This window comes from Coregonus clupeaformis, chromosome 3, assembly GCF_020615455.1.
Source record: "Coregonus clupeaformis isolate EN_2021a chromosome 3, ASM2061545v1, whole genome shotgun sequence".
NCBI classification, from domain to species: Eukaryota; Metazoa; Chordata; class Actinopteri; order Salmoniformes; family Salmonidae; genus Coregonus; species Coregonus clupeaformis.
The window spans coordinates 22,451,872-22,466,406 of NC_059194.1; the positions used below are offsets into that span (position 1 = coordinate 22,451,872).

The window sequence follows — 14,535 nt, forward strand, 5'->3', positions numbered from 1 at the left end:
TGAGCAAACATTTCATAACTTCAGGTGGCAGTAATTCAACAATCTTGGCTTTATACCTGTTCAAACAACACACTCCAGGTGGCAGTATGCACCCTTTCAGTTTGTTTACCAACTCATAGAAGCAGTAGAAGAAAATTGATTACTTCAAAATGGAGATGGTCTCAATGTTGCAGCCCGTGCGCTCACAGATGCCATAATGAGACATATAACATTCCGATCTCTATAAATCTCGATGGGTCAGTTCATTATTAAGGTCATGTTCCCCTGCCCAGACCTTGCTGACAGATACCAGATCTTACAACGCCTGGATAGGTATTTGAAATCTAACCACATCATATGTTATAGCAATCTGGTGCCGGACGGCACAGTCGATGACGTGGCACGCAACCATTGGTTGAGCAGGGGAATGCGACCTCTGCTGAGTTCATAACCAAGTGGGAAGGTGGTAATTAACAGTTGAAGTCGTAAATACCAATTGGATGCATTCAAATGCTTTGACCTCGTTGAGCAATGGCAATTGGTTAATTGACAACCATAAACTAAAAGTACAGCTAACATGCTTGTAAACAAATGATAGTGTTAAAAAAACATATGAATAGATTGCTTTTTATAAATAATGTTTTGTTGTTACATTTAACTGCCAGAAATGCTGTTATCGAGGTCATTTCCATAGTAGGTGACGTCAGAGGTCAACATGTGGGAGAAATCGGAGGTCAGGGACGATAGACGAGTTTCCCACTAGTAATTACTAGTTGGAAGGGCGTTCAAGAGGATTTTTCCCAGTCGCATGTGGTAAATACCACATTCCTACTTGGTTATGAATGCAGCACTATATGTGCAAAAGATTAACTAGTCTTCATTCAGTGTTTGTCTACATAGAGAGTCATCCAGCCACCATCTAAATAACCCTCAAACTACACCAGTAGCCTATCGGTGAGTGTTGAAGGTCTCCACTTCAGGACTTCCTTTCCTCATCTCCTTGTAGTTGTGGTGTCTGAAGTCCAGTATGTTCTAAGTGCCTTGCTCCGTCTGCTGCCAAGCGTAGATGTTGTTGGGATCTACAGGAGGGAAAAGACACAACATAATGGAAAAAGTAAATGGTAACGTTTGAATGTTGTTGGGGTTAGGTTTCCTGAGTGGTAAACTAGTGTTGTGAGGATGTTGTGATGATGATGGTGGACATACCTGGGAGGGTACAGCCCAGAACCTCATCTCTAAGACAGATAGTTCCATTCTCGTACCAGGTCTGTGGATTGATGTGGACGTAACGTGCCACTGTTGACGACTTATTAAATAGGGCCAACACTGGATTTTCAGTATCCTGGTTCCCCTCAAATACCTACAGTAGGGGAGAGTTGGGTAAGTTGAGCCAAAGGGGTGAGTTAAGCCACCGTTGTTTCTAAGAAACCATTAAATTTGACCAAATATTTAGGAAGAGGTCATAATTTTATGGAGTCTGTGAAGGAAGAAACCACATGGAAAAATTGGTAAGCAAGTTAGGTCCAAAAAACGGATTTTCACCAAGTCAAATGAATGTATTGTGCTATAGGGTTCATGCTTGTATCTAAACCAAAATGGATAATTGTATAATTGTTCTATACATCAGTTGGGGTCTCTATAAGCTTTAATAGCATGAAAGCACATCCTTGTAGCTTTGTGGGCTAATATAGCCCAAATGTTTGCCTTGGGGTTAGCTGAGCCAATAGCCATGAGGTAAATTGAGCCAATATTTCAGCCAATGGCAAGTTGAGCAAATTGAAGCGTTTTCTTCCCAGGCGTAATGCAAGGCATTATCACTGGGATATGAGGTAACAACAGGGCCTGGCTTATGTTAAAAGTGTTAAAAAAATCGAATCAAATCAAAGTTTATTGGTCACGTACACAGATTTGCAGATGTTATCGCAGGTGCAGCGAAATGCTTGTGTTTCTAGCAACACTGTAGTAATAATAGAGGGTGAATGGGCAAGACAAAATATTTAAGTGCCTTTGAACGGAGTATGGTAGTAGGTGCCAGGCGCACCAGTTGCTATTGTTTTCATGCTCAACAGTTTCCTGTGTGTATAAAGAATGGTCCACCACCCAAAGGACATCCAGCCAACTTGACACAACTGTGGGAAGCATTGGAGTCAACATGGACCAGCATCCCCGTGGAACACATTCGACACCTTGTAGAGTCCATGCTCAGACAAATTGAGGCTGTTCTGAGGGCAAAAGGGGGTGCAACTCAACATTAGGAAGGTGTTCCTAATGTTTTGTACACTCCGTGTACATCTCTCTGCCAGTCACATTTCCCCTCTACACCTTTGCCAAACCAGTGCCACAGACTGGTAATTAGATGGTGCAATCTGCCACAGTGTGCCCATGGAGAGTAGGCTGTGGGTTAGCACGGTTGGCACAGTTGGCAAGGTTGGCACAGTTGGCAAGGTTGGCATAGTGGAGTCAGCTTTGGCCAGGGCACACTTTCCAAAAGAACCACTGACAGGGCCATGATCAGCTTTCCAATAGCCACAGTCTCCATTACAGTGTAAATAGGCCAGGGCCAGTGAAATGTCATTGGTCAATGATGTCAGAGCATGGTAGATATAATACCTCACTGGACCACATAATGAAACACAACTTGACAACTGGGTCATGAGGAACTGAATAGTAAGCTATTCAAGAGATTAAAAAGTGTGGAATATCCAAATGTTGCAGTAAAAGTAATGGAAAGAAGGCAATGGATTATGGTTACTACATATCATATTTTAATATATTGTATTGAATCATCTCACCAACTCTTTAGTCCCATTCATAGCTGTCTTCCAGACCAGGGTATCATTACTGAACTGCACCTTCTAGGTGAGTATAAAATCCCAACTGTTAGGAAAGACAGAGGCAACTCTTTAGCGATGTCCATGCAATATTTACAATACATAAAAATCATCGCTATGGCTAAATCACTGCACAATGAGTGCAACTTTGTGATTAGTTGAATCAGATGTGTTAGTGCTGGGGTGGAACAAAAACCTGCACTGACCTCCAGATTGAGCTGCGTCCCTGCAGGATGACCCTGGTGAAGCGTGTGGGTCGACGGGTGTCCACCTCCAGACATTGTTTCTTATCCTCATATTGGGCACACCACGCCCCATCGTAGATGTCCCCATCCTCAACGCCCGACTACACGGACAAACAGACAGACAGACAGACAGACAGTAAGACAGACAAGCATGCACGCATATAATCATATTTTATTTTACGTGGGGGTGATTACCTCAGAATAATAAATGGTGCCAAGAAAATGGAAACGGTGTCAGTTCCATTTGCCAGTAGGCCACTGTGTCTCACCTGTATGTTTAAACGACCACGGTGTGGTCCGACCCCCCGGCGCTTGTAGGACGAGGCCCGCAGCTGTGTGTCCTTCACTCTCAGAGACTCCAGCCCCAGAGGAGGGCACTCTGACAGACATGGAGAATGAGATTGTCATAGAGTGATAGAGGGAGACATTATTGACCAGCAGAGAAGGAGTGGGAACCAATGGTTACCTATGCATCTATTATATAAAAAAGACCCCCTTCCATAAACACTAGCATTACAAGCTGAATTTGATGCCTTTACATTGGTATTGAGAGAGTGCAATTCTACAAGGCTTATATGAGCATGATAGGCAATGAGAGGGAAAGTGAGGAAGCGAGAGGGAGAGCAGCAGGCTTCACAAGAAAGAGAGCGGAAGAACGAGAAAAAGAGAGAGACTTCCTCAGGTTTTACTGCGTTTCCATGAGAGGAGCAGACAGGGGCTCATTGTCTGAGGAGTTGAGCCTGGTCGACTGGCCATCTAAACACCAGTTCCTGTGCCAGGGCCACCAGTGGTCTCTCTTACAGTTTTTCTCGATTGCTAAGACACATTTCTTGAAAGCTGCTCTCCTTTTCTCTTAACTGTGAACACAAAACCCAATTTTCAAGCTACATTCACAAAACCTCAGACTCTTCTTGCAAAACCAAACTTTCACCTCAAAACAGTTCAATCTGTGCTCAAAACTGAACTATGTTGTCAAATCGTGCCCCGAGTCAATCAAAATAAAAAACACTACTGAACAGTCACTAAACACTACGTAGAAAAATAGAAAACACAATGCTCAGGACATGAAGCTGGAGAAATAAATGTTTGTTTGTTCACTGTAGGCTAAATGCATGTTGCAAAACAAAAAAACCTGTGCATTTAGCACTTGTACAAAAACACAAAACAGAAATCTTGTGCATTTACATGTAGCACTTGTAAAAACAAACAGAAATCTTATGCGTTTGCCACTTGTGTACAGTAAGCCCATGTAAAAATAAAGTACAGAAATATACAAATAAGTGCATTACTCAGCCACAGCATCATGTCTCCGTACTGGGTCAGGCCACAGGACTTCATCCACATCACAGGCCACATTTTGTCTGGCCAGGCAACGGGGAAAAAAAACCTGGCATGCCGTATCCAGGCTTGGCATGCCTCCACACCTATGTCACCACAGGCAAGTCCCATGGCTTGCAGGAGATTTACCCTGGTGTAAGGTTGGCGTTCATATACCTTCCACCGCCATGAGGAGAAGAATTCCTCAATGGGGTTTAGGAAAGGGGAGTACGGTGGAAGGCAAAGATTGATAAAACCTTGGTTCATATTGTACCACTCTCTAACCTGGAGGGCTCTGTGAAAACTCACATTGTCCCAAACAACAACATAGATGGGATGCTCATCCTGCTGCCCTAACAAAGCATCTCGCATGTGATTGAGGAAAATGAGGAGCTGGTGAGTGTTGTAGGGCCCCCAGGTTGGCATGATGGTGGACAACCCCATGATTGCTGATGGCAGCACATAATGTGACATTGCCACCACGCTGCCCAGGAACACCAACAATGGCCCGATGGCCAATCACATTACGGCCTCTCCTTCTCCTTTTGGTGAGATTAAACCCAGCTTCATCCATGTAGATGTATTGATGGGGTCTTTCCATTGCATCCAGTTGAAAAACCCTCTGTAGAAATAGATATAGTTTTGTAAGTGATACGGAAAAAGTGATTTAGGCCACTACAGTAAATCACTACTTAGAGTAATCAACATTGAATGTGGGAATCTTTGCTCTTTGACTCTGTCTGAGTTGCGATCAAAGGGCACTCTGTATAGCTGTTTCATGCGCAGTCTGTTGCGCTTGAGGACACGATCAACAGTAGAGAGGCTGACACTGTTGATACCCTCAAAATGTAAATGGTCCTCAATGATCTTCTGCTGAATTTCGCTCAGTTTAATGGCATTTTTCTTACGGACCATATCAACAATTAGGGTCTCTTGGTGTGGGGAGAACATACCTGTCCTCCCACCCCCATGTGGCAGTCTTTCAATTCTACAAAAAGAGAACATGGAGTTACAAAAAAATATACATGGAATACTAGGCCTACAAACAGTTAGACCAACCCTCCATTACAATACTACAGTACATTGGTACAGTGATGTACTGAAACATATATTCACTTACAGTATACTGTGGTACAGTATATAGTATGTCATACAGTAATTGCTGTCAACATTTACATACTGTACTATAATGTCAAAAAAAGGTAATTACCTGTTCTCTTCTCTAAATCTTCGGATTATGGTGGACACAGTGAATCTACTGATGTTTGGTTGTACCCTTTGTCCAGCCTCCCTCATGCTCATACCATGGACAAGAACATGGTCAATCACAGTAGCTCTGATTTCATCAGATATTACTGTTCTTTGTCTTCGCTGACCACCTCGACCACCTCTCACACGAACTCTTCCTCTCAGATTTCTATCAATTGTAGGGCCTCACAAACCAGTGCTCTCTAAACTGGCTTACTGTATATGTTCCCTCACATCATTAGCCACAAGTGTGATCAATTTTGAGTTGTTGTGTTCAAGTGGTGATACCTGTGCTCTAATTGTGTTTGACTTTTGTCACATGTGCTCACCATTATGCAGCACGGGTGCATCACAATGAAAATGTGTTGGCAAGTTGTGTCTAAACAGGTGAAAAGTGCTTATGGTTTTGCCAAAAGAGTGATTGATTCAATCAGTGGGTTCAGGCAACTGAGCATTTGGTTCAGACAATAGGGTTTAGTGTTTTAGCAATTGAGAAAAACTGTAAAATACAATTTTGCCTTAAGAGGCCTGCTGGATCTCTCCACTGGGTTCATTGTGAGGAAAGTGCTGCTTTGCTCCAAGACCTAATTGTTTAAAACTACTGTTGATAGTAGCCTAGCCTGTGGTGTCCCCTGCCAAATAGCCAACTCATTTGGCAGGGGTTGGCTATGAGAGAGAGAGAGAGAGAGAGAGAGAGAGAGAGAGAGAGAGAGAGAGAGAGAGAGAGAGAGAGAGAGAGAGAGAGAGAGAGAGAGAGAGAGAGAGAGAGAGACAGAGAGAAAGAGAGAGAGAGAGAGAGAGAGAGAGAGAGAGAGAGAGAGAGAGAGAGAGAGAGAGGGAGACAGAGAGAGAGAGAGAGAGAGAGAGAGAGAGAGAGAGAGAGAGAGAGAGAGAGAGAGAGAGAGAGATCTCTATACAGTATGTCAGCTAATAGGGCCACACCACTGGGTGAACCTCATTCGTATACTGTATATGTCACTCAGGAGTATTCTCACATACATACGTCCCACTGGCTTCACTAGCAGCGAAGGGCGCCCACTGGCCTTGCGCTTCTTTGGCAGGACTTTGGGTTTCTTGATTTTCTTCCATATCTTTTTAGGCTTCTTTACTACCTTATCACTCCTGGTGGACCGCTTGGCTACAAAAGGCAAAACCATCTCATGAACAACGACAAACATTGTGAAATGTGAAAGTATGATGTCCATCATGAGGACTATACGACACATTCACAGGCTATGCAGAACTGTTGTGACTTGGTACTAAATGGAGTTAGCTGACACAGCCGCTTCCCATCACCACCTGATAACCCCAGCTAAACACTTCACCACACAGAGGTGGGAATGTAGAACCAACCCCCTGGACTTGGTTTTCAAGACCACAGCTATGCAGAATGGACATACCAACCCCCCTGTTACTCATGTTTTCCCTGCATTGTGCTCCACACTATTGTCATTTATCACGTCAGTTTTCAATGAGTGTTTCCGAAATGTTTGTTGAATGACCTGATGGACAGTATTCACTGTATACATGTTTTCCATGTAAGAACTGAAAGATAAACATTGAGATGCTTTTTAACCAATAGGGTGGTGCCATTTTCCAGTCATATCACAATTTTGCTTGATCCAGAAGTGAGATGTCAGATAATATAGTTATAAAGACAAATGAGATCATAAAAAATGTCTGCAAATATATATAATGTACAATGTATAGACCTATAATAACACATAAAAACTTGAGTATGCATTATATTGTTATAACTATTATTTTAGCAGTTGACCTGTATTTTACATCAGCAAATACATTTCAATGCTCACCTGATTCTAGTGGTTCATCATCAGGTTCTTTGTTCCATACTCTATTTTCCACTTTCTTGTCGATACCTTAATTTAAATCTTCGGTGTTGAAACTATAGGTAGCGGTGGTGGTCGTTTTTGGTGGTCTAGTAGCAGTAGCCCGTACCTTAGGCTGTACCTGTAGTTGTAGATGTCAACCTTACCGTTTGTGCATTGATGGTATTACTGCTCGGTGTTGTATTTGGTTTAGTTGTAGAATCTCGTCTCTCGGCAACAGTTGTAGTCCAAAGTAGACCTCACTGTAGTTGTGTCATTGCCAGATGAAACGAGACCATATGATCCACATATCAAAAACGACAAAACTAAGGTAAAGTACAGGGCTTGTACCATAACTGTCCCTTCAGACATTGCTTGTGAATATTGACTGTTTAAACGTCCGCCACTCCACATGATGGTCCACCCATAGATTTACATAATATAGGGTACCTTCCACAATCTGTTGCGCATGCAGAAGTAAAAGGACCGCTGCCGATAATGTGTCCAGAACGTTTACAAAAACTTCACAATAAGAGCCCATGTTTGCTAGTTTAAAAAAGTTACACTTTTTCACAAGGCTGTAGAGTATTATTAAACGCAAAACAATTACATTCCTATTTATATGAGCTTATTACAACTGTATTCTAAGGAGGGGCTGTAGGCTACTTCTGTGTCAGTCCTACTGAGTCTTTGTCTGTCCAACCAGTCTACTTTCTCATCAACCATCTTCAGCACTGGGTTCATATATATTTTTTTTCTTTCCAGTTATTCGCAAAAAATTAGGACGTTCACAATGAGGCAGCTATATCAAACAATTAAGCTTTTAATTTGTGATTACTGCGAACAGGACACTAATAAGGCTAATATCAGACTGCCAAAGATTGATGGGGATGTGCTTCGGTCTAGTGGCCATAGTTGAATATTACAATGACAAAAGTTACAGAATAACGTGCAGTTTGAATGTAGAATATAAATGCATATAGCAGACACATTGATTCCATTAGAATGGGCATGCAGGGACTGGCATTTGATTGCTAAAACATATGACTGAAAGTTAATGAAAATGTAATGTTAATGACAATTATTCTATAAAAGTTTAATTAATATAATGAAAATAATTGATGACGTTTGCATTTATTGTCTATATGTTTTTTCAAGACAGCTGTAACAAATGGAAAATGTATCAAAGGCAATGTTACTTTGCTCAGCAAGTAGCCTATATGACATTCAAAAAAGGCTAATTAAAAGCAGGCTTACTGTCTTACTGTCTTACTTTTCATTTAACTGTCAAATTGTACATGGAATCCATATGAATTGTTTATGTTGATCCGTGTCATTAACATTGTAGGGCCAGTGGACTTTGATGCAAATGCTCATTCTGTAAACGGGATAATAGGTAGTAGGGAAGATACACACTAGATGGCGCCAGTGACCAGAGTTTGAGCTGAAAATTTGGAGGGCCAAATAATATTTTTTTGCTTTTGTTGAGTATGAACATTTCAGGTGTCTTGTCTACTTAATGGATTATAGTCTTAATAAGTAGGCCACATCAGCTTTGATAGTTTAATTTATCTATGTATTTTTTGTGGAATGGTGACAAATAATTTCATTATCTTACATAATTGTAATCACATCAGACAATGTGCAAAATTATACTCATAGTGATTGATGAACTTTTTTGATAAATGCTTAGGGCGGAACTAATGATTAGAAAATTGCAATAGCATGACAGACATATAGGAAGTAGCCTTTATGTTTTTACTTCTTTGTGGACTTACTATTCAACCGCAGTAGCTATTACTTGATGAGACATTATTTTATAGCACTCCTTTTATGTTATTTCCTTCTGCCTTTAACCTTTAAGGAATTATAAATTGATGTTTCTGCATTATGCATTGGAGATTTGTTTTGACAATGTTGAGCAAACACTTGAGGAGAGTTTCCGGTTCCTCCAAAGTTATGCATGCTATTCAAATGAGTCACGTTGCAGGTTTTCCAGTGTACACTTCATCCAGGCTCCGCCCCACTTACTCCCTTCTGGGGGAATGAAATCTCAAATGCAGGTATTTGGAGCTCTCTTAGTTGAATCCTGTCCCCAATATCCTCCTGTGTCTTTTTAGCCCTGGTGTAATGGTGTTTTAGCCTTTACTGTGGAACACTGGACCCAAGCAATAATATTAGAGCATGCCCAGGGACAGCAAATAACAGAGATATTGACTTGACCAAATTGTTAGTTTTTTTTTTTTTTTTTACTGTAATTTGCAACTTTAACTTTTTTAAATGTTTATCTCATAGAATCCCATACACACGTATGTGAACAGTTCAGCACACACAGGTGCCAAATAAGAGTGAGCAACTAGTTGGAGACAGCAGAGAAAATGTGTTCCAGCTATCAAACTAGTCAACAACAAATAGGCCTGGTGTCAATAAAACCACCATGATGTGATCTAATGATAGATATACTGTATGTCTAGCATATTATCCCCGACTTCATTGGTACTTGAACACGGCAGAACATTGTGTATTATTGTTGGTATAACAGCGGCAATGTAAACCACAGACCAGTCTGTGAGATCCCAAGGTTTTGTACATGTGTAACAGAAAAAGTCATGAAGCACCTGGTGTTATGGCTCCCAGTAGGCCGATTTAACATAATAGTTATTTTGAATGTAGCACCATCCTTTAAATTGCTAATTATAATCGGATCAAACAAATAAATAAAACATGACCTTCCTGCCTTTCATTTCATACTGCACAAAAGTTTTGCTGTTGTAAGTCTAAGTGTCGGTAGGCTATTTGTTAATGCTAACATCCTTTGAATGTTGTTTGGATGTTGTCTTTTCTCAGACTCTCCAAGTATGCTGTTGAAGATTTTTGGCTTTAACATGTAGGAGTCTGTCATAAAACTATCAGTATGAAAATAAAACTGGACAGACACTGTCAATTGGGGCTAAGAAGTTGTATTTCTCCCATACATATCCCATTCATATCCCATACATATGTAACATATAGATTTGTTACAGTACCTTGACAAAAACAAATGTGTGACCACTAATCAACCAATTTCAACAAAGCAAATTCATGACTTTGTATTGACTTCCCCATTTAATCACTTTTCTGGAAGAATATTTAGATTTTGGCCTAGCGTTGAACATTCATTCTATTTATGTCAGATATCTGTGTTATAATCAACTATCCAAGATTTCACAGATTCAGTGTATCACGTTTACAGTAAACAGTGGAGTAGAGATGGTTTATCGCTCAACTGCTGTCAGTTCAATAATGGTCAGAGAGACGTGTGTGTGTGTCTGCCTGTCTGTCTGGGAGCATGTGTGGACATGTATGTGTGTGTGTGTGTGTGAGTGCTGATTTAAACCAGGTGAGAGAGCCGCATACTGCCCTCTTGAAGAGCTTATTACCCCAGGGTTCCCGGTTTCACTGCACCTTGTGTGAGACAAGTGTATCTTTCACAATCAGATTTAGTGCAAATGCTCTCCGTTTGGCAGCGCACTCTCATTTCTCAGCGGAGAGGAACTAAAATAAACTCCAATTACCCAGAAGGACCAGGTGAACGGTACTGCGTATTAAATAGAGCGCCTTTCGATTCCTTTCAGGAACATGACAGGAAATTGACTGCAATACTACACCCACAACTGAGACAGGTAAAACATTTATTCCTTCATGGCCCAGCATAAAGTGTATGCTACAATTGTTACGCTGAAGCCTAAAGTATGAGTACGGAAAACAGATAAAAAAATTACTAATGAGTATCACAACTTTTCCATCATAGTAATTGAACAGTACTTGGACTATAGGACAACTGTGTCATGAGTATGATACACAGGGTCTAATAATAACTGTTCAATTGACTCATAGAGAGAAAATGATAATTTAACTGTTTGCTAAAATTAGTTGATATAAAGATTTGTTACCGAATAATAGCTGAATATTAGTAAGATTCAGATCCGAAAGATAAAGTAAATAGTTATAATAATCTTCCCAAAGGCTATTTCATTTGGAATTGAATGTTACTTAACTCTATGTGCCTCATTTGTTAGTGCAGTACATACTATTTTTTTTGTGCTAGCTCAAGGCACTGTATATATTACAGATATAATTTATAATGCATTTTATGTACAAATGCAGAATGTAATAATTTGTCAACATTTATCAACATGAGTTTTTCAATATTTAATTGTGGTTTTAGTTACTGTGCAAATGACTATTACAAAGACCAGTAAAATATTAAAATATTAAGATATAGAAGGTGTCTTGCACTGTAATATTCTATTCATAGCTTGATGCACAGTGGGGCAATATTTCCCCCTTGATAATAAAACCTACTATGCTTTTGCAACCATTTCTAAATATTACTGTACTAAATGCTTGCATACAGAATAAAATGGAACATAGGGCATGGAAGAAAACGTCTATTCTGCCATAATTATTTACATGTTGGGGATGTTCTAAGAACAATGGTCTGGATCAGTGTAAATCTTTTTCACACTTATTGGGGCCATGATTTGTTTTGGTGGGACCCTTGTAATTCAAATCCTTCCTGACCATACAGTACAACTACCGCTTCGAATAGTGTTAGAGTTCAGATACAAAAAAATAAATACAAAATTGAGTTGGGAAAAGAGCAACAGAAGAGGAACACTGACTTCAAACTTTTTTCCAACTTCCCTAAATTTGGAAGAAAAAAATAGTACGCAAAGTCCCTTGATGGTCCCTCTATGAACAATACATGTGGAAGTCTGATACAATATTGATGGCCTTCGCTATCTCTTGGCGACCCCCGTTTGGTCCCTCTCATGTTTTATCAACTATTCATGAAGCGCGTCCTCTTTCCCTCAGCCACCTCCCTGAGATCCCATTATGCATGTGTAATGTTCTGCGGAGTAAGGTCGGAGCCCAGACTGAGACAGATCGGCAGGAAGAGTGAAGGATGATGGGAGAAATGGGCAGTATAGTCACTCCTGGGGAAAGACCTGCTCAGAATACGGTATTTAGCGCTAATTTCTAATCATATGCCATTTTTTCCCTGATTTAGTTTGAGCACTTTCCCTTACCGCAAACCACATGATCCCTGAATCTCCATATTCCTTTATATTGCACCCTGAGGAACCCTCTTTTGGTGCTGCACCACTTTCCGCTTGGACTTTCCCTCTCCTGTTGTTTTTTATTGATCACCGTTGGTAATATGTCACCTCCTTTCTACTTCTCTCTTCCCCTCCTACCTCTTCAGCGCTCTCTTTCACTTGTGCTTCACTTAACCCGGTCGTTTGTCACTGTTAGTGATGTGCGCCACCTCCCTCCCTCTCTGTCTCGTTCTCTCTCTCTTCCCCCCTCCCTGGGTTCTCTCCCTTCCCCTCTCTCATTAACACCCTGCCCTGATAGATGTAGAGGGGAGACCGCCGCTCGCCAGGTCTCCCCCCTCTCCCCCCTGCCGGCTCCACCCGGGAACCCCTCACCTCACCTCACGGGGGGGCTGTCCGAATTCCCCCCAGGCCCGTGCCATCTGCCACCTCTCTCCTCAACCGCTGGGGCCTGGTGATTGGTGACGCTCACCACAGCTGGGGAGAGGAGATGACGAGAGGTGATCCTGCTGCTGAGGTATACCTGAAAGACTGGAGCAGGGAGTTACTGCTCAACTTGGATGTGAGTAAGGTGGAGGGGCTGAATAGTGGTTAAAGAGTGCCAGGACATTGCAGGTGGAAATCTGTATTTTTCCTATACGTAGGCCTAGCGATTTATAACTATATTACAACTACTAATATTACCACTACTAATATTCCCACTACTAATATTACCACTAGGCCTAATTCTACTACTTCTACTACTAATAATATTGGCAATAATGATAACCAAAAATACATTATATTCAGAGCCATATCACAATTCTCTGTTCCATCTCTAATTACCACATGATTGTATGCTTGGCATGGACATTTTAATTAACAAACCATCTTGGTGCCAACCTAAGTAGGCAATATGCTGTTTACCTAAAGCCCTATCTGCATGGAAAAACAACACAAACAAGTAGCTATGTCTGGTTCAGAGAGGAACTTGAGTGTCCCTGGAGAGGGTGACAGTGAGCCGGCTTGCTTTATCACAATGGCGGTGCATCCCTCTCTCTTCTCAGATGTGTTGGCGGCTGTAGCATCCCAGAGAGACGGGCCACTTTGTGGTGTGGACAAGAGGAAATATCGGGGAGCGAGCCAAGAGAGGAGACCCATTGGGGGGTGATGTAAGAGTGCAACGCGAAGGCACGGTTGTAAATTGGAACAAACACACACACACACACATTATGTAGACACACGTGTGTTTTTTTATTATGTAAAGTGTGCTGTGACCAAAAATGCATGTGAAATAAATTCTGACATGACTTAACAAGCACATGCGCGCGCACACACACGCATGCACGCACACACACACACCAGCGGAGGCTCCTCAGAGGAGGAAGGGGATGACCATCCTCCTCAGTGAATTTCATAAAAATAGTTAAACATTTAAAAAGTTATCCTTTTTAGATAAAACTATACTAAATATATTCGCGTCACCAAATAATTGATTAAAACACACTGTTTTGCAATGAAGGTCTACAGTAGCCTCAGCAGCACTCTGTAGGGTAGCACCATGGTGTAGCCGGTGTTGACTTCAATACAAAACTTAGGAAGCTCATGGTTCTCACCCACTTCCATAGACTTACACAGTAATTAAAGCATGCAGCATGAACTGACATGTTGTCCACCCAATCAAAGAATCAATCTAGTATTTAAAGAATAAGCTTCAGCTAGCTAGCACTGCAGTGCATAACATTTGGTGAGTAGAGAGAGAAAGACAATAGTTGAACAGTTTTGAACAAATTAATTTATTCCTAAATTAAGGAGAGGCGAGAGAGAGAGAGCTAGTGTCACGATCGTTGAGAGACGGGTCGGACCAAGGTGCAGCGTGAAAAGCGTACATGTTTATTAACTCAATAAACATACAACGAAACAACGTAACGTGAAGTCCTCAGGCTATACACATACAAGCCTAAACGGAACAAGATCCCACAATACGTAGGAAATAGGCTACCTAAGT

The 14,535-nt window shown here is 41.3% G+C and overlaps 1 long non-coding RNA gene across 1 annotated transcript; it reads right to left on the reverse strand.

Moving 5' to 3' along the window:
* Window positions 1-390: 390 nt before the first annotated feature.
* LOC121546380 lies at window positions 391-2,853 on the reverse strand. The gene is made up of 3 exons (XR_005996380.1): window positions 2,772-2,853; window positions 1,186-1,339; window positions 391-1,058 (listed from the first exon to the last, which is right to left on the reverse strand). It is a non-coding gene; the product is annotated as an uncharacterized LOC121546380 (long non-coding RNA).
* Window positions 2,854-14,535: the final 11,682 nt, after the last annotated feature.